Consider the following 24,654-nt stretch of genomic DNA (forward strand, 5'->3'; position numbering starts at 1 on the left):
GAACCAAGAATCGGAAAAGCCATGAGCTAGCCCTAGCTCTGAGAGATGCTCCGGAGAGGGGTCCTCAGGATCTCCTGGAGGACTTGTTAAAATGCAGATTGGGGGGCTTCCCTGGTGGCGCACTGGTTGGGAGTCCGCCTGCCGATGCAGGGGACACAGGTTCGTGCCCCGGTCCGGGAAGATCCCACATGCCGCAGAGCGGCTTGGCCCGTGAGCCATGGCTGCTGAGCCTGCGCGTCCAGAGCCTGTGCTCTGCAACGGGAGAGGCCACAACAGTAAGAGGCCCGCGTACCGAAAAAAAAAAAAAATGCAGATTGCCAGCCTGCCCCCAGAGTTTCTGCTTCAGCAGTAATGGGATGGGGCCTGAGAATGTGCATTTCTAACATGTTCCCAAGTGACTCTAATGCTGCTGGTCTGGGGACCACACTTGAGAACCACTGGTCCAAAGGGTTTGAGGGTGGGCTTTTTGGTCTGTCACCTTGGTTATTCAGTGACGCATTCTGAGGACGCTTTCTTGGATGGTGTTTAAACTTACTGGAAGCCCAGGGCAGCCCTCCAAACTCATTAAAACTCAGGCTGAAGTCAGCACGGGCAGGTCCAAGACCCAGCTGACCTTGGGCAAGCTGTTCTAGTGCCATTTTCAGAATCGCTGAGGTCTCTGGGGCCCCTACCCCGCAGAGGTGGAATCTTGCAAAGTCAGGAAAACCAAGGCTTTGTTGGCGAGAGGCAGCATCTTTCAGAGTAAAGGACTCTAAGTCCAGAATCAGCCAACTCCAGCTCCTGGTTGGGATTCCATCACTAACTTTTGTACAAATCATTTTACTTCTCTGGGTCTTCATGTAGCCATTTGGACCAGTGAATCTCAATTTCCATTCCAGCACGGGCAATCTGTCTAAGTCTTCATACTTCCTTTCTCTGTCTTGAAACTCAGTATAGATTATCCAAGGGAAAGTAGCCTCTGTCTCAGATGGTGCCGGGTGCCCTCGCCGGCTCGCGGCGCCCGGGGGCCCTGCTGACAGTGGCCGCAGCCCAAGCCCACAGAGAACACAAATGGTACAAGAGCCTGGCCCTGGCTGTGGGGTTGTCTAAACCCAAAGGCAGCCCCCGAAATCATCCCCAGCACGGCGGCAGGCAGGTCTTCACACTATCCCATCTGACGGATGGGAGAAGGGGCCTGGCAGTGCCCTGACCCCTCGGCTGGGAGATCCCCCAAGCAGCTGTGAGTCAGGCCCCTGAGAAGCGGCGGCAGGCACGCCTCAGATCTCCTCCCTTCACTGTTCTCACAGTTGATCCCTCTGAGCAGAGGGTGTGCTCCAGACAAAATTTATGCTTTTCCTACCCATCCTTCCGGCCAAGCTACAGATCATCTTCTCCCTGACGGTGATCTTCTCCAGCCCTGACCTTCAAGGTCCCACCCCGCCGTCTGCATGGACTCAGCACAGGTGGTAATTACCCGTGAGTGTGCTTTCTCAGCGCCCTCCCACCGTGAGCCTGCAGGCCTGGCCCACCTACCCACCCCTGTCCCTGGACTAGTGGGCGCCCCACGCATCCCAGAGCTCAGCTAACACTGATACACACGCGAACGAAGAGATGTAAACAGCACAGTCTGCCCTGAAGTTCACAGCCTCACTGGTGAGACGGGCTTCATTCACTCAAACCTCTGCTTCAGCAGCAACAACGATGGCCAACGGCTACTTGGCAGATCAGGCCCTGGTGTAGGTGCCTTTACACGCTAACTCACCGAATTCTCTAGCAACCAACCCTGATAACTGGCTTGCTGATCGGGAGGCTAAGGCAGGATGGCTCAAGAGACTGGCCGAGGTGCCACGGATCTCGAGGGGACACTGTGCCAGGAGGAGTGGAGGTGAGGCCATCACCGTCCACCGCCTGAAGCACGGACAGTGCTCAGCTAAGGTCCAGGGGACCCAGGCCTCGTGCGAGGCCTGGGCCGGTGGCCGCTGCAGGCTGGGTCTCACTAGTTCTTCCCTAACACACAGAGAATGTTCTCCGACAAACCGACCCCAATCACTGTCCCTAACAGAGGTATGCCTGTGAAACCCTTGCATGGTACCTATAACTAAGAGAACATTTCAGAAACTAACACCACATTGTAAATCAACTTTACTTCAATTAAAAAAAAAAGAGGACACTGATACGTTGAAACAGTAAGTAAAAAAAAAAATCTCTGCCTTTGAAAGGCCTAGGGTGAGGAAAACTGCAGAGCAATTTTAGGGGTGTAAAAGTCTACCACGTAAATTTATTTGGGAAGCAATCTGTATGCAAAATTGTGCACATCAAAGACGCAGAGGAGAGAAATACTCCAAAATGTCGGCAGTCGCTGTCTCTGGGCTCTGAGAACGGCTGATGTCTAAGCTCTTTATTGTGTTTCCCTTTATTTTCCAGGTTTTATAATTTTTATAGTGAGAAAAAAAATTATCCCAAAGAGAAGAAAGTCTTGTCGTACTCTGGGTAAATAAGAAGTTTACAGCTTACAGTTCATGACTCTTCCAGCAGGTGTTCAGCGGGTCTTCACAGAAAGCCCACGAGACACCAAATTAAACATCGATTAACCCTGTGTGCATTCGACCAGATTTCCCAAACAAACAAAAACTCAAATTCTTTGCTACCCCCTGAAGTTTCCTGGGGCAGCCAGCAGGGAAAAGCCCTGGTCATGGGCAGGGAAGCGAAAGGAATACAACTGAGCCTGCAAACCAGGACACTTCGGAGACAGGAAGGGCCATTCGTTTTTACGCTGGGACCACAGGAATAAACGGGGACCTTCCTGAGCAAACAGGGTATGTCGCCACCCTAACAAGCAGGTGGTCCGTGTGTAAAGGGGAGGTGCATGCTTCACAGGTGTGGCTGACATGGAGGTGGTGACGAGTGGCCTGGCGGAGGAGAGGGCAACGGAGGCCCTTCTTCTCCCTCTCCTGGCTCCCAAAGCTACCAGGCAGGTGCAGAGGTCAGAGGGTCCGCACCCTGGCTGACCGCGGGGCTGCCCACACTTCCACGGCCCTGGCTGGGGAAGCAGAGTCCAGTGGATACAGAACCATCGGGCTGGAAGGAGCCTTTGCCACAGCCGTACGTCCCACGTCCCGTTCCCTCAGTGCAGTGAGGACAGCGAGGCCCGGTAGTGCCAGCGCCGCCGGGAATAATAAGCAGAACAGGAGACCCGTGTCCTAGGGCCTCCTCCGCCGACGGGGCCTGGGGGCAGGCAGCGTCCTCACTCAGGAGTCACTGTCCCCCTTTCCCTCCCAAGGGCGTTCGAGGTATAAAAGGATTCGGAAAGGGAAGTACCTCTCTGCTTCCTCACAGATGTCTCTCAAGTACCAAGTTCGAAAGAAGGCAAAAAAACAGCCTATGTCCAAAATCGTTCATTCTAACCATCACAGGATGCACAGGCAGAGACAGAGGCTGGTCCTACCTGAGCCCACCCCTCGCCCGCCATGAGGCTTCTTCCTGCCCATCCGAGATCCTGACCACGTAGCTACCCAGCTGACTGCACGTGAATGTTTCTGTTTCTTTTTTTCAGTCTTTCTAGTCTTTGTATAAAGAGCAGGGAGGGCAGAAGGCCCAGGCACCCCGGCAGCCTACCTGACCCCGGCCTGGGAGGCGCCGAGCGTCAGCCTGAGCCCAGCCCGCCGTGCACACCTTCCCCGTCCATCAGGTAGGGCAGCACCCGGCTTCACCCCAAAGCCCCAGGGAGGGGCAAGAGCACACACGTTCTCCTGCCACCCGCCCGGCACTGCCCCACCACAGACAGACGTGTACCCCCTTGGATGAAAACGTAATGCAATCAAGATGGAGAGGAATGCTGGTCTCCCGAAGGTGAAGTCTGTCTTGGCCTCAGGTAGGTCTGGATGAAGCCAAGAATCTGAAAAGTTAATGGCAGTCGGCACCCGGTCCTAGCTCTGAGCTGGCCTCCTCTCGAAAAGGGAACCCTCCTGCACTGGTGGTGGGGATGTAAATTGGTGCAGCTGCTAAGGAGGACGGAGGTTTCTCAAAAAATGAAAAATAGAACTAACATAGGACCCAGCCATCCTACTCCTGGACATATATCCACAAAAACAAAAACACTGTGTATGTTGAAAAGATACATACACCCCAATGTTCATAGCAGCATTATTTACAATAGCCAAGACGTGGAAGCAATCTAAATCATCCAGATGAATGGATAAAGGAGATGTGGTGTACACACACACACACACACACACACACACACACACAATGGAATACTACTCAGCCATGAAAAAGAATGAAATTTTGCCATTTGCAGCATAGATGGACTTGGAGGGCATTATGCTAAGTGAAATTAGTCAGAGAAAGACAAATACTGTACGATATCACTTAAAAATCTAAAAAATACAACTAACTACTGAATATAACAAAAAAGAAGCAGATTCACAGGTATAGGAACAAACTAGTGGTTACCAATGGGGGGGCATGATGGGGGATGGGGAAGGGGGTGGTACAAACTGTTGGGGGGAAGATAGGCTCAAGGATGTCTTCTACAACACAGGGAATGTAGCTAATATTTTGTAAATGGAAAGGAACCTTTCAAAACTGTATAAAACAACGGATACAATACATTGAAAGCTGGCCTCCTCTCTACTGGCCAGCCTCCTTGCTCCCGGCCCAGGAAGCAGGCGCGCAACGTGGCCCGGGGTGTCGGCCCCGAGCTGGGGGTCCCGAGTCCTGCTTCCAGATCCTGACTTCACTGCGTCTCCTTTCTTTCTCTCCACCCACCTGGAGCCCCACACACAGGTAAGGGGGCAGATCTGGGTGCCCCCCTTGGGGCTCTTTTCTGCTTCTCCAGGAAAACTACTTATTAAAAAGAGACGGAAACAAAAATCAATACATCAACAAACAAACTTCCCCATGGCTGCGGAAGCCGCTGCGCCCCGGGGCCGAGTTGGCCCAGAGGAGACCCCTGGGGAAGCCGGTGGATGGGCAAGGACTCGGATGATGGGGACAGAGCTTCTTGGGCAGCAGGTGTCTGACCACATCCTGGGGCGGCGCACCAACTGCCAAGGCACGCCTACCACTCAGACGGCCAGTGCTTCCGACGTGTTTACCAAGCTCCTGGCTCCGGAACCGACAGATTTTGGTTAATGGGCCCCAGGACGCCCCGTGTGCGGTGCATCCCTTCCTGCTGAAGACAGTCAGGACCCCGGGGTTCCGGGCGATGGCTCTGGCTCAGTCTGCTCCCCAGCATCTGGCTCCCTGGCCAGGCGTGCCCTTCACTGGCAGAGGTCAAGAGGGCTGACCCTCTGAGCCCACACACTCGCTTGCCCCCAGTTGTCCCCCCAGAGCTGGGACGAAGCAGGAGGAGTCGGGAAGCTGGGCGGGTCCCCCCGGATCCGCCCAAGAACGGAGGTCACCGCCCTGCTCACGCGCCAGGCATCGGGGACTGATGTCACCGCCACTGACCAGCGATGGTGGAAGACGAATGTCACCCGGCCTACGATCAGAGCTCCGGCACCAGCACAGACACTTCAGGACCCAGAATGCTCGAGCTCACGGCCACCACCCAGCCATTGCAGATAAGCTGGTACTACGTAGGAGGCACCTTGTCACCTGTCAGCACCCGTTTTGATCTTTGGTGGACAGACGTATAGACACCGTACACCCAACAGCTACAGTGCCAATTTGTCGTAAATTGAGGATTTGCAGTGAAACCATCCTTAACACGGCCTGCATGCGTGACTAATTACTGCTGGTAGCCTGAGGGGCTGACACACCCTCTGTATGAAGAATTTCATTTGCTGGCCAGTGAGGAAAGATGCGGTTTCAAGACCCAGGCCCCCGGGCAACGCTGCTGGCCGTCCTCTGGCCTTCTGATCTCCCCCAGTCGCGATTTCTCCAAAGTTCCTCCCTCCTGTGAATGCATATTTTGTGCCTCACGTTCTCCTGCCTCACGTTCAACAAATAAACGGTTTTTAAAGGGTCCTCATTTTCTAAAGCGCTTCAGATGAGCTGCTGGGGCAAACCCATCCAGCTGGATGGTTTCGGGTGGAGCTGCTGGAGACCCTCGGGGCACTGCAGGCCAGGGGCACAGAGGGGGGCTCCACGATCGCTCCCGCCACCCTTTAGAACCTGTTCCAAAGATGCCTTGGGAGCCGACCTTGCCCCACATCTGCAACTGACTTTCCCTGGCTTGGCTGAAGGGAGACATCCTCTCACCTCTGATGCTCTAGACACTGCACCTTGAGGTCCTTGCTTTTCTGCGGTTCTATTCCCAAGCTCACCTATAATGTTAGAAATCGGCCTTGTAACACCGCTGCCCCCAGCAGCTAAACAACAGAGCCAGGCTGTATTTGGAGCTGCTCCCTGCTTCCCAGGGGCCACCAGGAGCCAGGCCCTGCTGTGTGTGACACGGCACTCAGCGGGCCACCATCTCACATCTAGAATTTTCTCTGCCAGGCCAGGTGCTCCAGACCAACAAGGCTTTTTATCCCTTACAAATGCCTTCCACGATTCGCGCATTGGTACTCACCGCGTGAAGCCGGCTTTCTTTGTCTGCGACTCCATCACGCCTTTGACGACCACCGCCCTCTGCTGCCACCTCCCAAGTCCACCTTAGGGACCCCGGTACTGACCGCAAGTGTCAGGCATCATCCTTAAGGGCCTTACAGAGACCTGGTAAAGTCGGTACAACTATCATTCACCTTGTAAGACAAGAGGATTTAGGCTACAGTTTTCCAAAAGACAACAGCTAGTGAGTAACGGAGAGTTCAGTAGCGTGCCCCCAAATTCACATGCAACTGGACCCTCAGAATATGACCTTACTTGGAAATGCAGTCTTTTCAGATGCAATTAGTTAGGATGAGGCCACACTGGATTTGGTGGATCCCAAACCCAACGACTGGTATCCTTACAAGAAGAGTAGAAAGGACACAGACACCAGAGAAGAGCCACGTGGAGACAGAGCGGAGACTGGAGCCATGAGTCAAGGGATGCCGGGATTGCCGGCGGCCAACAGAAGCCAGGAGAGGGCCCTGGAGCAGAGTCTCCCCAGAGCGTCCCCTGGAGAGCACCCCGCCTTTGGTGAGCAGGTGGACCCCAGCAAGTGCAGGCTGGCAGGGCCACACGCTGTGGGCAGCAATGTCATCGTCCATACCCACAGGGGACAGGCCAGGGGACACTGGGTAAAGGCCCCGATGTCCGTCCAGGAAGAAACTACACAGCGAGTGTCTCATCGGATAATCACAGCCCCTCTTCCTTGAGGTAAGACACCCTTCCACACACCCAGGAACCTCTTAAAAGAGTAAGGGTCAGTCATGCACCGCGAGTAAGAAGTGGCCAGGCCAACCCAGGTCCAGGCCGCCCTCCTCCAGTGTAGAGGCCCCCGTGGACCAGTTTCTATGATGAAGTCAGGGTGAGATTTCCTTTGAAGAAAGGTTCCACTTCGTGGTGTGTGTGTTTACAGAACACCACGTTAGGACACAGCACATGCCGAGAGCGACGTGGGATTTAAGAGGCCATCCAGCCAAAGCCTTCTTCCAGAGATCAGTGAACAGGGGCTGAGAGGAAACAAGGACCCGGCTCATCAAGAGCTGGAACCAGGACCCCCGCTGCCCCCCGCCTCGATCCCCTGCGAACAACCCTCCCCCTGCTCCAAGGCCAGAACAAGATGCCCCAAACCGGAAAACCAAGCTGCAGCCGGGCTGCAGGACAACCCCGGCTCGCTCTCACATGTCACTTCCTCCAAGAAACGTGGCTGCAGTGGAGGAGGAAAGCCGGGGCCAGAGGTCCCTCTGCCTGTCCCCCCACCACTTCAAGGAGAACCTGGCCCCTCACTCTGACCCAGGACCACCCATCAGGCAGAACAGCAGGCTGCGGCCCAGCACTCCATCCCCTCCGGTCCTGGAAACTCTTACTGAGCCATCCTGGGGCCTGTCCTCGTGAGTCCCAGACCTGCCTTCCTCTGGGGGCCTTTGGGGGTGAGTCAGTGGCTTGGACGGCAGGCTGCACTCCCATGCGTACCCTCATTAGAGAGCCGCCGGGAAATGGGCTCTCAGGCCTCACACCCCCGTGACAGCCAGACCCAGGGGGAACGCCAGGGACCCTCCAGGCCACTGCACAAGGAGCTGCGTGCCGGTTTCCTGAGCCAGAGTTTTTTGGGGTGTGGGCCCGCCTGGAATTTCCACGCTGAGGGCTCCCAGGGAGGAACAGGAAGCTTCTCAGCTCTGGCTGGGGTTCCTCATTCTAAGGCCCCGGGGCCAGGCAGGAGCACAGAGAGTTCTCAGCTGGTCCAGACCGGATTCCACCCCCCAACCCGCTCGGGAAGGGGGGACCAAGATGGGGGTGGTGAGCAAAAGAAAAGGAAAGCACCGGTGCTCTGCGGGGCCTGAGTAATTCGAACAAGGAAACCTGCCAGAAGACACATTAGGTCTGTAAGGAAAGAAGGCTGCAGGCGAAGAGCTGTCAGTCACGAGCAAACCCACACCAGCCACGGAGCCCCGTCCTTCCAGAGAAGCCGGTCCCGGGCTCCGCTGCCCCCAGCGCCTCGCACACACACCCTCACACACACAGTTACACAACTGGGAAAGCCAAGTCCGCAGGAAAGCTGATACCCGGAGCGGGGGGTGGACCAGATGTCCCGGCTGCATGAAGGAAAGGCCAGGAGGGAGGCCCGCCTGGGCCTGCACTTCATTCCAGGTCTGTCGGCCTCCTCCCTGGCAACCAGAGGACCGGTCCCCAGGAGTCAGGGGCTCCAAGCTGCCTGGTCTTCGCCACAAAGACACGCAACTCGGACCAGCTTCGAGGTTCTACTGTGCACACCGGAGCCGGCCTTTCCCTCCTGAAGGGTCTACGCGTGAGGGCGGGGACTCGAGGCTGGCATCCCACGTTGCTGGGTGACTTGACCAGGCCGCAGGCTGTCCCTCCACCTTCCTCCGGAAAATCAGGCGACGTCCTCCCGAGAAGGAAGGTTCGCCCTCCGACACAGCCACCTTCCTGGGGAAGCCACCAGCAGGAGTGCCGCCAGCAGGTGCCCTGTGGACCACGGACTCTGTGGGGCTGGAAGGACCGGAGAAGTCATCCTCCTGCTTCCTGCCAGATGCAGCCCTCTCGGGTCCGCAGGCAAGAGGCCATCCCGTCTGTGAACGGCTCCCTGGGGAGGGGGGACCCCACCACCTTGTCAGTCAAGGTTTTGTTTCCTCAGCAAGCCGGGTTCTACCTGAGCTACACAGCACATGACTTCCCTTGGCTGGACAAGCCAGTCCCAGTTCTCTCAGCCACTGTCCTCCTGGCACTTGTGGTCCTGAGAGGCAAACACAGCCTTGTCGTTTGAAGGAGGAAGTGGGAAGAGAATCACCAGGCCCCAGAGAAAGCGGGAAACACCCAACTTTGACCCGGTAGCACCTAGGTGTGACGCTCACAACCTACCTGCTGACACTTCAAGCTGCTGCCCACACGAAGTATCCAGCATTGGCTACCACGGGCCAAAGGGATGTTGGGTGCTCATTCCACACGCCGGCATCAGTGCAGAGGACCAGTGCAGAGGGTGTCAGTAAAAGCCCCGGGTCACTTGCCACTGAGGGACAGAGGCTCCCAGAGGTGACCTGTCTGCACCCGGCTTGCCATGGCCACTGGCCCCTCTCGGGGACAAGACTGACGCAAAGTCTCCGTCCCAGACGTTCTGAGTGTCCTCTCCACCTGATGATTTGAACTTTAGTCTTCAGGTGAGATTTGCTCCCCTTGTGACCCCAGAGATGTCTGGGGGGTGAAGTCTGTGTGTATTTTAATAACCTCTAAAATTACTGTGAAGCTCCTCTGAGAAAAGCATCACCATTAAGTATCCTGGTTCAGATCTGGTCTATCTGTAAAATGCATTCATTTTATTTTTTCTTTTTTAAGGAAAGCCAAGTGTGTGGCTTAGGTTAGAAATGCTTTAGGGAAGAGCGGCCATGCGGGGTTGCCCAGCAGAGCTGTAAGATGGCACGTGGGACCGCAGCCAAGGTCACAGGCTTGGGGTGGATTTGCAGTGTGTCCTTTCCGGGACACATCGGTACAATCTCATGGGGTCTATCCACCAGTTCTGAGAAGTATACACAATTATCCCGATTTGGCAGGTGAGAAAACTGAGGCCCAGAGAACTGGAGTTGGCCAGAGTCTCGTGGCTGACAAATCATGGGGCTGGAATAGAAAATCGGTTCTGAGGTTTGGAAAGTCCTCCTTGGAAATCACCCGCACCGTGTCTGCAAATGGGTCTCCCATCAGGCTGTCTTCCCCGCACAGGTGGAGAGGGTCCCCACTGTCCCTGGGTTTCTGAGGAAGCATGGGGGGACACGTCCAGGAGAGGGGCTGAGGTCGGGGTGCCCAGCAGCCAGCCAGGCCCCGTCAGGGGATGCGGACCTGCTGTGGACCAGTGCCGCTCCCAGGCTGCGGGTCCCACAGCTGCACCGCAACCCAGCTCCTCCGCGACGGCCTCCCACTCACTGCTCAGCTCTTCCACACACGCCTGAGATGGAGACCCAGGTCCCCAGCAAGCAGGGAGGTGCCAGCAGAGATATTTATCAAGAAACCAAGTCACAGAGTTTTGCGGAGCAAAACCATAAGATTTCAGAGCTGCAAGGAGCCTTAGAGGTCAGCCAGGGTGACCCCTTCAACTTGCTTAAGGAAACAGGCTCAGAGACGTCACCGACTGGCCGAGTGGCAGCGCTGGGTCACATCGCAGGACTCCAGGATTGGGGCGATTGTCTGTCACATCCCACTTTATCTCCTCGCACGGAAGTTTTTAAGTTTGTTTTATTGTTGCGTTTTGTGTACAGGTGGGTAAACTGAGTCATGGAGCAGTGAAGCGGCTTGCCCAAGCTGACACAGTAGGTGGTGGGACCAGGCCTTGAACTCAGGCCTGTATGACACCTCAGGCCGTGCCTGTTTCTCCGGATGGATTTTTCATATCCCAGGGATTACACCATGCCCTTCCCAACAACCCCTGCGAACCGCTGGGATCTGCCGAGGAGGTGGCTCTCGCCCAGAGAAGCAGCGGTTCTAAGTGGACTTGCTGCAAACACTGAAACCTAACAAAACCAGCCCGGCTGGCATCTGGAGGAATAAACAAAACACGGGGACTGGAGGAGGGCTCGCCGACCCGCAGAGATGGCCCTGGGCGCGCCTGCTGCCCAGAAATCCCTGCCAGGCTCCAGAGCCCTCCCGAGTCTGGGGAATCGGTGGCGGGTTCTGGAAGGCCTCTCTCTGGAGCGACGGGGAAAGCAGGAGGCCCCTGACCTCGGCCGTGGAAACTCAGCCCCCGGAGGGGTGACTGGCACCCACGCTCACCAGGCAGACACGCTGTGCACAGATCAGCGCGCTCAGACCTACCCACACACGCTCAGACGCGCGCACACACACAAACCACACTCGCACCCCAGCCGAGGCCTCCCCCGCCCCCGCCCCCGTGTGGCCACAGCCCCTCTTGCCTCCCCCTCCAGGAGGCCCCAGACCCCTGGGTTGACTCGGCCCCACCATCACAGGCCTGGCTCCACGGGCGCCAAGCGTGCCGCCCGCCCGGCCGCTAACGAGGTCTGGAGAGCAAGTGCGCAGTTCACATCGGCTCGGCTCCTAATGACCGCTGCTCTCGGGAATGACCGGCTCGGCGGTGGCCCGCGTGCGGGCTGATGACACTCTCGGGCTCCTGCCCCGCGCACCCCAACGGAGGTCTCCCGGGGCCCTGACCGCAGCAGATGGCCTGCCCGGCTGCCCGAGTCGCGTGCCGACCTCATCAGAACGGCCGACAGCGGCGCCTTCCAGTGGGTGGCCCGGCACCGGCCGGCGCTGCCCTGAGCCCACAGGCCCTCCTGTCCCAAACCTCTCACCCCTGACACCTGAGGCTCTGCACATCACTGCTGTGGATGAATGAGCACCTCCTCCTTCAGTTTTCCTCCTCCCCCTCTTCCTCCCCCTTCCCTCTCCCCTCCTCCTCCTCCCCCCCTCCCCCAGACCTTCCTCCCTCTCCTCTCCCTCCTCCCCCTCCTCCCCCTCTTCCTCCCACCTCCCTCCTCCCCTCCCCCTCCCCTCCTCTCCCTCCTCCTCCTCCTCCCCCTTTCTACTCCTCCTCTCCCTCCTTCCCCTCTCCTCCCCCTCCTTCCCCCTCCCCTCCTCCTCTTCCCCCTCCCCCTCCCCAGCCCCTCCTCCCCTCCTCCTCCTCCTAACCCTCCCCTAGCCCCTCCCTCTCCTCTCCCTCCTCCTCCCCCTCCCCTTCTCCCCTCCTCTCCCTCCTCTCCCTCCTCCCCCTCTTCCTCCCCCCTCCCCTCCCCTCATCCTCACCCTATCCCAGTCCCTCCTCCCCTTCCTCTTCTCCCCTCCTCCCTTCCTCCTCTCCCTCCTCCCCCTCCCCCCTCCTCTCTCTGCTCTCCACCCAAGCCCTTCACTTTAAAATAGGCTCCTGGCCCCTCATTGCCAACAAGACAAATGTTCCTTTCTTCAGCATGGCATTCAAGGCCCTGAGCTGACTTTTGACTACGCTGTCAATCTCATTTCTAGATACCCGCCCCCATACGCCTTATAAGCCGTCCACAAAGAGAATCACCACTCCCCCATATACAGATGACATCATGCCTATGTGTCCTGGTCTCTGAGGGGTCTACCACTTAGAATATTCTTCCTATGTCCATCTTTTTGGTGAGAAACTCCAACCAATCCTTCAGTGGACAGCACAAGGCGCCTCCTCTCTGAAGCTGTCCCGACCCCTCCCCAGGAAGACCTGCTCCCTCTCCTGTGCTTCCATGGCCCCAGTGCTTACCTGTTACAGGAATTTCAGCGTTGACGACGTGATCTTATACTTGCCTGTTTTCTCCCCTCTGTCTCCTCCAGACCGTAAGCCTTCTGAAGGTAGAAAGCACACCGCTGTCGTGCGCACTCACTGCTCCTGAGTCTGCAGTGATACAGCCTTCAATTCCGCCGGCATTTACGACATCTCTAACGCAAATGCGGGACTGGGTCAACCACTCACTTCCCTCTCAAGGGCAGGGAACACCATATGGACTGGCACAGAACTGGCGGGTGCCAGGTCCCGAGAGGCAGAACAGAAGCCCCATGGGGAAGCCCCCAGATGAAGCTTTGGCCTCAAGCTGGCTCCAGGAAGAGGGAGGGTGAGGGGCCCTGGTCTTCCTATGAGGTCACCTAGAGAACCCCGCCCCCCGAACACACCACAACCCCCTCCACCTCCACCACGTCTGGATGGAGGCCTGATAACGTGGGCCACTCACCCCCTCAAGGCAGCTCAGTGCAGGCCTTCTCACTGAGAATGCAGTTTGAAAGGCTGCACACGAAAGGATGGACGGAACTGCCCCCACTACAAAGCTCCCCTGATGTGCACAGGTAAAAGCTATCTTCTGCCTGAGGTCTGACCTTCCTCGCCAAGGGCAGAGCACCTGCAGAGAAGAGACAGCCGCTCTCTTTGGCTTTGACTGTGCGGACCCCCCTCCTCCCAGGCTCTGGGAAGAAACAGTACAAACACTCCTGTCTCTGGATGTCTGTCGATCCCAAAGTCAGCATACGTAGCTTAAAGTATAAGCAGGGCCGTGTCCTCAGCAGAAGCCCAACAATCGTCTGTAGGATCAAATCTGTGCAAGCCTGCCCACCTTCTGCGATCGTTAGACTTTTCAAAAGAAAACACACGCACACGTCATATGCCTGTTTTTAAACGAATGCATGCCAAGAGTAAAGGAGCTGTCACCCTAGAGGCTGGGTGCTAGCTGGCACCTGGCACGCTGTGGGCATCCGAGCCTCCGCATCTCAGAACGAAGGCCAGGCCATGACTCTCTCTAGTCAGCCCCCTCCCTTTCATGGAAGCCGCAGTAGTTGACATGAAGTTAGAGGCTGTCTTCGTAGGCTCAGTTGCCCAGGGCAGACTGCCACACTCCCCCTGCAGCCATGCCCCGCTGGCAGGATCCCTGACTCGGACCCACAGACATGCTGGTTGGGTCACCCCTGGAACACACCTGCTCCCTCCGGCTGTTGCTCCGTCTGGGGCCCCAGCATGCTACCAGCGGGGAACCTGGAATCAGAAAAACCACCTCCTTCCTCACACCTCAACTCAGCCCTTGAGTCCCTGGGTTTCAGCCGGAGCGAGTCCTAACAGGACGCCGAGTCAGCTGCCTGAACCAACAGATGACCTTCTCTACCTGTGCGGATTTACCTGAACCAGGTTTTGTCAACTTAAGAAGTATTATTTGATACCATATGATCTCGCTTATATGTGGAATCTAAAATATGACACAAATGAACGTATCCATGAAACAGAAACAGACTCACAGACACAGAGAACAGACTTGCGGTTGCCAAGGGGGAGGGGGTGGGGGAGGGATGGAGTGGGAGTTAGGGATTAGCAGATGCAAACTATTATATAGAGAATGGATGGACAACAAGGTCCTACTGTAGAGCACAGGGAACTGTATTCAATATCCTGTGATAAACCATAATGGAAAGGAATATGAAAAAGAACGTATATATATATGTACAACTGAGTCCCTTTGCTGTCCAGCAGAAATTAACACAACATTGTAAATCAACTATACTTCAATAAAATAAATTTAAAAAAAATTTTTTTAAAGTACTATTTGTTTTGAGTCTTAACTCCTTTCCCAGCCCTCACCTCCTGACACCAGGATGCCTTCCTTGAATTTCTCCATTAACCTCCATCTCCTCTAGGGAGCCGCCCTGGATGTATCCAACCCCCGCGGGAGACCCTGCCCTCCTACAGGCCTGAGAGCTGGAACCCGGCACTAAAGCAAGAGAACAGGGACTGACAAGCCTGGCTCCGGCCTGCCTCATCCTCCAGGCCCTCAGATCTGTTCAGGACTTGATGCGGAGCTGAGACCACAGGAAGGAGCACAGGTCGTCCCTGCCACAGGCACAGACCTGGGTCCAAGAGGCCCCAGTGGAGCCTGAAGGGTTTCACGTGCTTATTCCAGGCCCCGATTCTAGCTCTGCGGCCATAGCCACGGAGGTGGGGACTTCCTTCAGCCCTAAAGCCGTCTCCAGAAGCCAGCTGGATTTGCAGTGAGAGACACAGCAGTGTGAACTCATTTTCAAAGGGCTCACAAAGAGCAGAGAGCACGTCTGAGGAACTCCCAGAAGGAAACGTCCCAGGGAAAATGCTGACGGAAGAAAATCCCTCTTGGTTCTCCTGCCTGAATGAGACAGAGCGTCGTTTAGGGAAGCTGGTTCCTAATGTTTCCCTCTGCCAAAGTCCTATTTCGGCATCTCTTTCCAACTCACAGACATCCTTTCAGAAACTGTTGTAAAGGATTTCCCTTAATTCCTGCCCTGAAGAAATACTCCTTTATTCCCCTAAATACCCGCAGGCCGGCAAGCATCCGTTACCTGCACATAAATCCCTAGGGCGTTACACACCCACGGCTCCCCCAGCCGTGAAAGACCAACACCGTTTCCTCTCCATCCTCAAACGTGAGCCCTGACCCCGACCCCCAAAGCCCTCGCAGGTGACATCATCTCTTCTAGGGTCCTTGCTTCCCCTCCCTGACCCACCAAGGAAATCAGGATGAGCAGGACCCAGGATGGTGCCTAAATAAGAGGTGGTACCCACAAACCCCTTCAAACACAGCCTTCCATGAGGACCCCAAGACCAGGGTGACCCAGAAGCTCCAGGCTCCAGGGCTGTCTGAGAACAAGCAGTATATTACCCAGCAGCCCCTCCCTGAAAAGCCACTCTAGATAGTGCCGCACTATCTCCCTCAGAAAGACCTGGAAGGCTCCGTTTCCTCTCATTCCAGCATCACCATTCATCCGTTCATTCCCTCCCTCCCTCAGACAGGTCCTGGGCACACGTGCCTGTGCCACCCTCACAGGGCTGGATCTTCCCCCTTTATTCCTAAACGGAGCTCTCACAACCCCCAACGAGCAGAGCCAGAGACCCTGGGAAAGCATCTCAGCCCTCTGCCCCCATCCTTCAAACTCAGCAGAATCTTCAAGGTGATTTCACCCCCGACCACCATGCCCCGGCCTCAGCTCCCAAATCATTCAACACGCCCCAGCCTCCTGCCAATTTAGTTCAACAAACGTCTATTTGCAAAGAAAACTAAGGTGGCCACTTTTGGACGGGCTGTCGGTGTGATGCAGAGGGAAGCCGGACTGAGGCTTGCCCCCTCTGAACCAGGAAGTTCCCTGTGCCACACTCAGTGGCACTCGAGCCCAGGGAGGCCCACGCAGCAGGGGCAGCTCCGGCACACAGGGGCCCTGCCAGTCCTTGGGCCTGGCAGCCCACCGGCCCGGCTGCAGGGCCAGGTCCTCCGGGGCACGGCGGGAGTGACAGTGCTGGTGACAGGCCGGGCCTCTGACACAGCAAATCTGTAGCTCAAATATTTATTGTATGCGTCTGGCTTTCACACAGAATTTGCAATCTGCCAGTTACCAGTGTTTACCTTGGTAGAAATTCACGGGAAATCTTCGTCTGAACAGGCCCAGAGTTTATTTTACTGGCAGATAAACAACTTTCTTTGATAAATCATCCATGTGACAGTGTTCCTGAAAGACTAAACAAAGATTTCAAGTGCAATCTATAGGGCTTTGAGAAGCCTTCCAAAGCTAATGCATGTTTAATTGGCTGCTCCAAGCAGGCTGGGGCAGGGCGAGGGCCTGACATCTCTTTGGCCATTTGCTCTCCTTCGAAAAATAAATACAGATTGGAGCTTCTGGCTCATTTCTGAAAAACTGGAAGAAACCTGCCAATACTTAAATGCTCACTTGCTTCTGAATATGGCCTATTTCTTTGGCTCACGGGAGTGCATATCACAAATATCACAGCTGCTGGAAAAAACGTGAAAACTGCCCCAGAGTCAGTGCCTGGGAGAAGGGGACAACACGGACGCCTCTAAGGTCTCTCTTAGACCCAATAAATTGTGAGCAGAAAAACTCATATCAGGAATAAGATTCTAAAAATCACTCAAAAACAAAAGGACAAAGTTCAGTGGGCGTGTCCTAGAATCAGCAAATACTCAGTCCAAGCTCTACGTATTCTGCGGTCATCACTGTCCGATGACTTCCAGTTTTTACAGTGACTTTAGGGTGTCATTTCACTAAAGCACCGACTGTCTAACTTCTGGTATTTATAGGGTTGCTTTTGGTTTGGTTTTGGTTTGGTTTTGGTTTTGTGAACTTCAGCACCTTGAAGCCTCATCAGCCTTTTAAAGTTTTCCCCAGTGGGGTTTGTAAAAGATTTCTCCAGTTTAATCCTCTACTAACCAGAAATTCATCAGGACATTCCATTCCATTTCCTAACATTTTGTGCCAAGCAAGCTGGTTTTATTAGTGCTTGCATCCTCCTACCGAGGCCAGTTTCCATCCTGAAACAATTCTTTCCAATAAGAAGAGATAATAATGGCTATGGCTGGAGCAGGCGCCATGTTCCAGGAACTGAACATGCTTGACTGACCCAATTCTCCTCCCAACACATTCACACAGGAATCACCATCCACAGGTGATAGAGACAGGCTCAGAGAGGTTAAGAGACTTTCTCGTGGCCGCTCAGCTTATAAGGGTGGGATTTCATCCAAGTCTGTCTGGCCTGAAGCCTATGTTCTTTCTATGCAACAGCACCGCCTGCCCCTCCACAAAGAAACCAACGATCGCCGAGCTCTTTCCCTGTGTCAGGCACAGGCATCAGTCCATTTATACCCGGCAAACTCTGAGAGCATCCAGGGCCCCTTCCCAGAGAGCCTCGTCTCCCATTCCTGGCAGGATGGGAACGTGATGGGCATGAGGGGACATGAAGGAAGAAGGGTGTGGAATCCAGACTGGCTACCCAGCTAGGAGCTGCTGGGAACAAAACCGGTAAGGGATGCCAGGCAGAGTGGCCTTGGGCAATCTGATGACTAACTCCTTTATCTGAGTCTTATTTTCCTCCATCTGTAAGCTGAGCGCCCTGCACTGGCTGATCTTTGAGGTCCCATCCAGCTCAGCAGATCTTCAGAATGACAAAGGGGTACGGAGGAGCAAAGCAGCGCCCAGAGAAATGCGCGAGCAGCCCCCCTTGTCTCAGCTCATCCGCTACGCCCCTCCTTCTCCACCCACCCCCAGAAAGCCTCCAGGGAACAGAGGTGAACTTGAGGGTAAACCCTTCCCTTGGCTTCCCTTCTCCATGACCGTTTATATACACATCAAATGATAAGGAGGACATGATGCTAAGTGAAATAAGCCAGACACAAAAGGACAAACAGTGCAGGCTTCCACTTACACGCGGTACCTGGAATAGTCAAAGTCAGAGACAGAGAGTACAGTGGCGGTTCCTGGGAACTGGGGGGAAGGAGGAGGGCAGTTAGCGTTTGGGTGCAGGGTTTCAGTTTGGGATGAAGAAAAATCGCCAAAGATGGATGGTGCCGATGGCGGCACAACAGTGTGAATGCGCTTAACGTCACTGAGCTGTACACCTAAAAAGGATTAAAAGGGTGCATCTGGGCTTCCCTGGTGGCGCAGTGGTTGAGAGTCCGCCTGCCGATGCAGGGAACACGGGTTCGTGCCCCGGTCAGGGAGGATTCCACATGCCGCGGAGTGGCTGGGCCCGTGAGCCATGGCCGCTGAGCCTGCGCGTCCGGAGCCTGTGCTCCGCAACGGGAGGGGCCACAACAGTGAGAGGCCCGCGTACCGCAAAAAAAAAAAAAAAAAAAAAAAGGGTACATCTTATGTCATGTATATTTCATCACAATAAGTTTTTTTTTTTAAAAAGGAGGGGAAGGCAGTGAGGCGGGGCCACTCAACAGGAGAATCACGGAATGGCAGGTTGGAGGGCGCGTCAAAGGGCACCCAAACCCCGCGGTCTGGCAACTGACCGTCCCAAGGAATAACCTCTTCGGAGCTGGACTCATCGACAAAGAGGGAGCAGTCACATGCCCCCCCCCACCCCGCCACGTGTCTTGGGTCAAAGAAAGCAACGACTCCAGCAGGATGTGAGACAGGGAAGGGCTGGAAACAGGATTCGGCTCCGGAGAGGTGTCAACTGAGAGCCTTGGAGCTGCGCACCCTGCTCCTCTAGAGAAGGGAGGCCTCGTCTGCTGGGAACGGAGGGCTGGGCCGCCCGTCCTTGCCAAGACCCCCAGGATGAACAGGTAGTGAGTCCAGCGGGTGTGCGGGGCCCAGGGCTGGGCTCCTTACACGAGCTCATCTGCTCCTCACGAAAACCGATGCTGGGTATTAGTGTCACCTCGCGGGGAAGCCGAGGCCTGGAGAGGTTCTGAGATTTCCCAGTGTTGCCCGGCGCACATATAGGGGCAGAGGGAGAAATGAACTCAGCTCCAGGGGAGCCGCCTCCACCCGTGGATCCTGGGTTGTTGGGTCCTTTCCCAGGGCCAAATATGCTGAAGAAAAGTGTTCCTATTGGCATTTGCCTTATCTAAGAATCTTCCTGCCAGGCACAGCCAAGAGAGAATTAAATGCGCAGAGAGTGCTCACCGGAGGGGGAAACTTGGCTCTTTTCCCAGCTTTTCCTCGCGGAGCCTCAACATGGCTTCAGCGCGCAGAGTGGTCCCCATGGGATCTCGGCCCGAACTGCCCGGGGCTTGATTCCCCCAGCCAGGCCCCCAGCTCTTCACTGGGAGGCCGTGGAATCGCCACCATGACCCACCCAGCCCACTGGAGGGCTTCAAAGCCCTCAAGCGTTCAGCAGTGGTCTCTGCACGGAACAAGCCACCCCCATCACGGGCAAAGGATTTAGGATGGGCCACAGGCCACGAGCTGGGAGTGGCATTTCCAGGGCACCTAAAGCTCTGACCCCGTGTTTCCCTGAATGGGAAATGCCATACAGCTCCTTCCAACTATTTCCAGATCCGTGGATGGGCTGTGTATTTTAGAGACCTTCACTGACAATAAAAACCAGTTGTTTTCAGCCTACCAACTCCACCCCGGGGTTACAGTTCCTTCCTCTATGTCTATTTAATTTTACTTTGACTGAACTAGATTTCTAGATATTAGGGCTTTTTTTTTTTTTTTTGAACATATACACTCAGTCACCCAAAACAGGGATGCAGTTTCCCTCGAATTTAATAAACAAGTTACACATACTCGTTTGGGAAGAAGTTTTCTCCTTTTACAAAAAAAGGAAAGCCATAAACAACAAGGTCCTACTGTATAGCACAGAGAGCTATATTTAATATCCTATAATAAACCATAATGGAAAAGAATATTAAAAGATGTATATATATATAAAACGGGATCATTTTGCTGTACAGCCAAAATTAACACAACATTGTAAATCAACTATACTTCATTAAAAAAAAAAAGAAAGAAAACTGGAAAACAAAATAAAACCAGTGCTCTGTTACTTTTTGCCTACAAGGTGCATCTACTGCCAGAATAATACCGTCTATTCACCGGTTTTCCATAAGTACTAGTGGAATGGGATAATAGTGAAAAAGGAGGATATACAATGGTTAGGTCAAAAACAGGCGACCCATACCATAAGTTAAAAAGTAAGTCTAAATTATCCCAATTGCTAGTCATCTGGGAACATTTTAATATTACATAATTTTTACATTGTTTTTCTCACTTAAATACAACCTAACCTTGTGATATAAATGTACTCGTTCCCATTTAACAACTGTGAACATTAAGGAAAGGCATTTCCATGCACACTGTAGAAAATCTAGGATTTGTACTCAGATGCGTACTATTATAATATTTTTGGATTTAAAAATTCCTATATTATTCATCTTTGTGAATTTTAAGATGATGCAACATAAAACCAGGTTGTAGTTACTTTAACAGAAAATAAACCGGAAATTAAACCACTCAAAAAAAAAAAAAAAGGCAAATTTCCATCTCCCTACCTTGCCCACACACTGTCATTCACACACACGTCCAACGAACTTTTATTTTATGCCTACCGCGGATAAGACACCATACCAAGGACGATTTAACTACACACAGGCCTTGTTTTGTTCACTCTAAGACACAGATTCTCTTCACATTTTAATGTGAAGTATGTTTTCTCTGTGGGTGGGGCATCTCCCGTGATGGATGGTGTATCCCGCGATCAATGGGTGTCTTACCGTTAGGTAAAATATGGTATCAGAGACAGATTCTGCTCTCAAGCAGCTTACGGATGTTGCAATTACCGTGCTGGCAGCTACCGTCTCCTCCTCTGTGGGAGGAAACCCAAGGTTTAGTTTGGAAAGGCTGAGCCTCCTTTTTGCAAGAAATCAAACAATGCACCTCCAAACAGCAGCCCAGCCAAAACACCTTGAAAGCAGAGTGAGCCAGAGCGAGAACAAATTAGTGAAGGTCCAGAAACCGCCGAGAATGCTTCTTCTAGGAAATACTCCCAAACACTAATGGTGAGAGCCAATTTTCTTCTCTTTCCTCTTTGACTCAGTTTAGTGTTGCAGTGTACAGTTTTACTCTTTATGAGGAAACATATAAACAGGGAAAAAAATACTTCCAGAAGGCAAGGAAAATTCCTAGGGGCCAAGAAATCTTTTTCCACAACCAGAAAATACTGGGCTAAGGAAGTGGCCACTTGAACTCAAAAAAAAGGAGAACCTGAACTCTCAAAAAAAAAAAGAGGAGAAGCCAGTACAAGAGGAAGCTCTGAACTGTCTTAGCAGAAGTATATTATCCCACACATTTCTACCAGGAAAGCTCAAGGGTGTTTACAGATCCAGAAGCTACAGAGAGTGGCCAGAGGCAGGATCCTAACCGCACAGCCATTATAAATCAGATCCCCCATCCCTGGGATAAGCTGAGCTGAAGGAAAGACAGTTATGGGTGCTGAGTTGTTAACAGCAGGATTATTAGTGTGGCAGCTTGCAAATAATATATTGACCCGTCGAAGGGAGAACAGCTGCACCCTGCTGTCATGGAGCAGGAAAAGCAGAGAGAAAACAAGCAGCAGGGCCGGTGTTCTCATTGAAGCCCAGCAGGCAGCCTGGCCGCCATGTTGAATCCACAGACTTTGCACCGTCTAACTTCTGGCCGTCACACATCTGGTGCTTGATCCAGGCTGATCCAGCTGCATTCCTGAGCATCAGCCCACAGGTGTTTCTACTGAGGCTTTTCCCTGCTGGGGGCAGAATATGTGCTCTGAACTGAGGAGGTACAGTGCAGGGGTGGAGAGAACCAAGCAGACCTGCCAGAGAGTTAAAAATGCACCGCCCGGCGCAGTGGTTAAGAATCCGCCTGCCAATGCAGGGGACACGGGGTCGAGCCCTGGTCCGGAAAGATCCCACATGTTGCGGAGCAACTAAGCCCGTGCGCCACAACTACTGAGCCCTCGTGCCACAACTACTGAAGCCCACGCGCCTAGAGCCCGTGCTCCGCAACAAGAGAAGCCACCGCAATGAGAAGCCCGCGCACTGCATAGAAGAGTAGCCCCCGCTCACTGCAACTAGGAGAAAGCCCACGCGCAGCAACGAAGACCCAACACGGCCAAAAATAAATAAATAATTTTTTTAAAAATTGTGCCGCCCGGGGAGCCGGTGATAGGCCGGGCAGGCCCAGCTCCACGGGGGCGGCAGGGGTCTGAGGACGCACAGGCAGGAGAGGGCGAGGGCGTGCTGACCCAGAAGGAAAGCACCCCTTGTTCCTGGAGTTCCCAGGGAGCCTTCCAACAACCTGATGTCTTCCCACAGGGGATGTCAGGGCCGCTTAAAGCAAAGTTTGATCCCTGGAGTAGGGAGTAAAGCATTCTTTTTCTTCTCTGTTGTGTGTCAGCTTGCCCTGCTGCATTTCTTTGTCTCTTAACTGAATCCCATCAGCGTGGCTGACTACCTCCCTTACTTGAAATGAGCTGAGCTAGGAAACAAGTTTCTCAACAAGGCTGCATTCTCCAGGGTGCCGAGAAGGGCAGAGCTGAGCTCAGCCCCTGCAGAGAGAGAGAGAGAGGAAAAAAAAATCCTATTTACTGCCTTATGATACCATGACACACAGAAAACCCATAAAAGTCTCTCCTGCATTCAGATAAAGAAGCCTGGCGTCCAGGACACCCAAGCAAGGAGGAGATAAATGCTCCAGGAGGGAGCCCAGCGGCTGTTCATCTTCTCTTAAGGGGGGAAGGCAGCGTGACAGCGAGTAAAAGAACTCCAGTGGGGCAAGTCAGACGCCTTATTTGTGAAATAAGTGGACTTGATAGGATGACCTGGAGGATCCAGGAGAATTCAAAAGTTCTAGGAACTCAAGAAGGAGATAATCTCCCGGCGAAAGGAACACAGTCCCAAACAGCCAATCAGATTGCCCAGGCCCTGACTGGTTATTAAAATAAGATACACCCCTGGCGCCTGCACGCAGGGAGCCACTGCCGCAGGGAGAGGATGTCCCTCCCCAGTAGGCTTACCGCAGCCCCCTCCACACCTTTCCCCTTCACCCAAAGGTCAACCTTCACACTCAAATTCTTTCCCAAGGTTTGCTTCTTCAGCCCATGTCTAGCGAACGGCTCTAGTTTAACGAGTTGCCACTAAAGCCCCCAACAAAAGCAGATTGGTGGGTTACTGAGAATCTGACCGAGAAGGTGCGGATTCTCTTCTCACGACTGCCGAACATCCTTCGCCTGGAGTCTCCACGGCGCCCCCTTCAGGCGGTGGGTTCTATGACACCACGATTCTCTAGGAAATCACTGATTCGTGTTTGGTCGGGGTGAAGAAATTTCTTTAATGAAATTTTCGTCTATTCTAGGTCCGTATTTGAGGACACGGTATCTAGCACAGAGCTCTGCACTCAAGAAATGTTGACTGGACGCGTGGCTCAGTCAATGACTGGACACACTGAATCTGAGTCGCGTCCTCCGCACACGCAGTCCCGGGAGAAGTCATCCCGGGAGAAGTCATCTGAACGTAGAACATCAGCTAATATATTACCTTTCAGAGTGGGCTCTAATACGATTGCCTGGAGTTGCTGAAACGTCAGGGAGTCGACTTCTAAAAGTGAGTGTGGTGATTTATACTATCGGAAGAGGGTCAGTGAAATCTAAAGGCGGCCCCTGAGTATTATCCACACTGCCTCCGGCCCCCCGCAAGGAAGGATGCTTCGGGATAACAGCCACATCCGAGGAGATTCTTCCTGTCACCCCCCCACCCCCCCAATCACGCAGCAAAAGGCTTCTCATCAGGACTTCTGAGAGATTTTATTTCTGGCCTTTTTCTCGATGCCCAAATGCCTCTTTGGGAAGGAATCTCGCGCCGTTTGTGGAAGGAAAGCTTGTGACTCGGACAGGCTGGGGCCGCGCAGACTCTGCCGCAGAGACCCGCCAGCCTCGCCGGGCGTTGGGCTCCCCTTGATGGAGCAAGGGTGTGAGCCTCAACAAGCAAGTGTCACCGCCGTCAGATGGAAGGGTCATCAGAGTTCGGGAACACTGCTGCAGGTCCCTCTACAATTTATCTGAGTTCATTTAAAATGAACCAGAACAATGAACCAGCAACCAGAACAAAGGATGTGACTCAAACACAAGCAGTGGAATGCTTGGGAGACGAAATCGTCCCAGCGGTCATTCACCAAGAACCAAGAAGGCAGGGAGAGATACTCAATGCAGAAATAGGGCACTAGAAAACGTGTGCATTCTCAAGAAGCTCTCCGTGGCAAAGGGTCAGAATTCGCCACTTCCCGCCTTCAGTCACAATGACAAATACCTGAGACTACACCTGTCACATGTACCATTTCCTTCAGCTTACAAGTGCGCACATACACGTGTGCAGCTCTCCAACACGG

At 53.8% G+C, this 24,654-nt stretch overlaps 1 protein-coding gene across 1 annotated transcript in view; it reads right to left on the reverse strand.

The window, feature by feature from the left end:
• Positions 1-24,654, reverse strand: part of SFRP1 (secreted frizzled related protein 1) — a 45,124-nt gene that overhangs the window by 12,531 nt on the left and 7,939 nt on the right. The window lies entirely within an intron of this gene.

The sequence above is a fragment of the Leucopleurus acutus genome, assembly GCF_964270905.1.
Source record: "Leucopleurus acutus genome assembly, chromosome: 21".
In the NCBI taxonomy this organism is placed as follows: domain Eukaryota; kingdom Metazoa; phylum Chordata; class Mammalia; order Artiodactyla; family Delphinidae; genus Leucopleurus; species Leucopleurus acutus.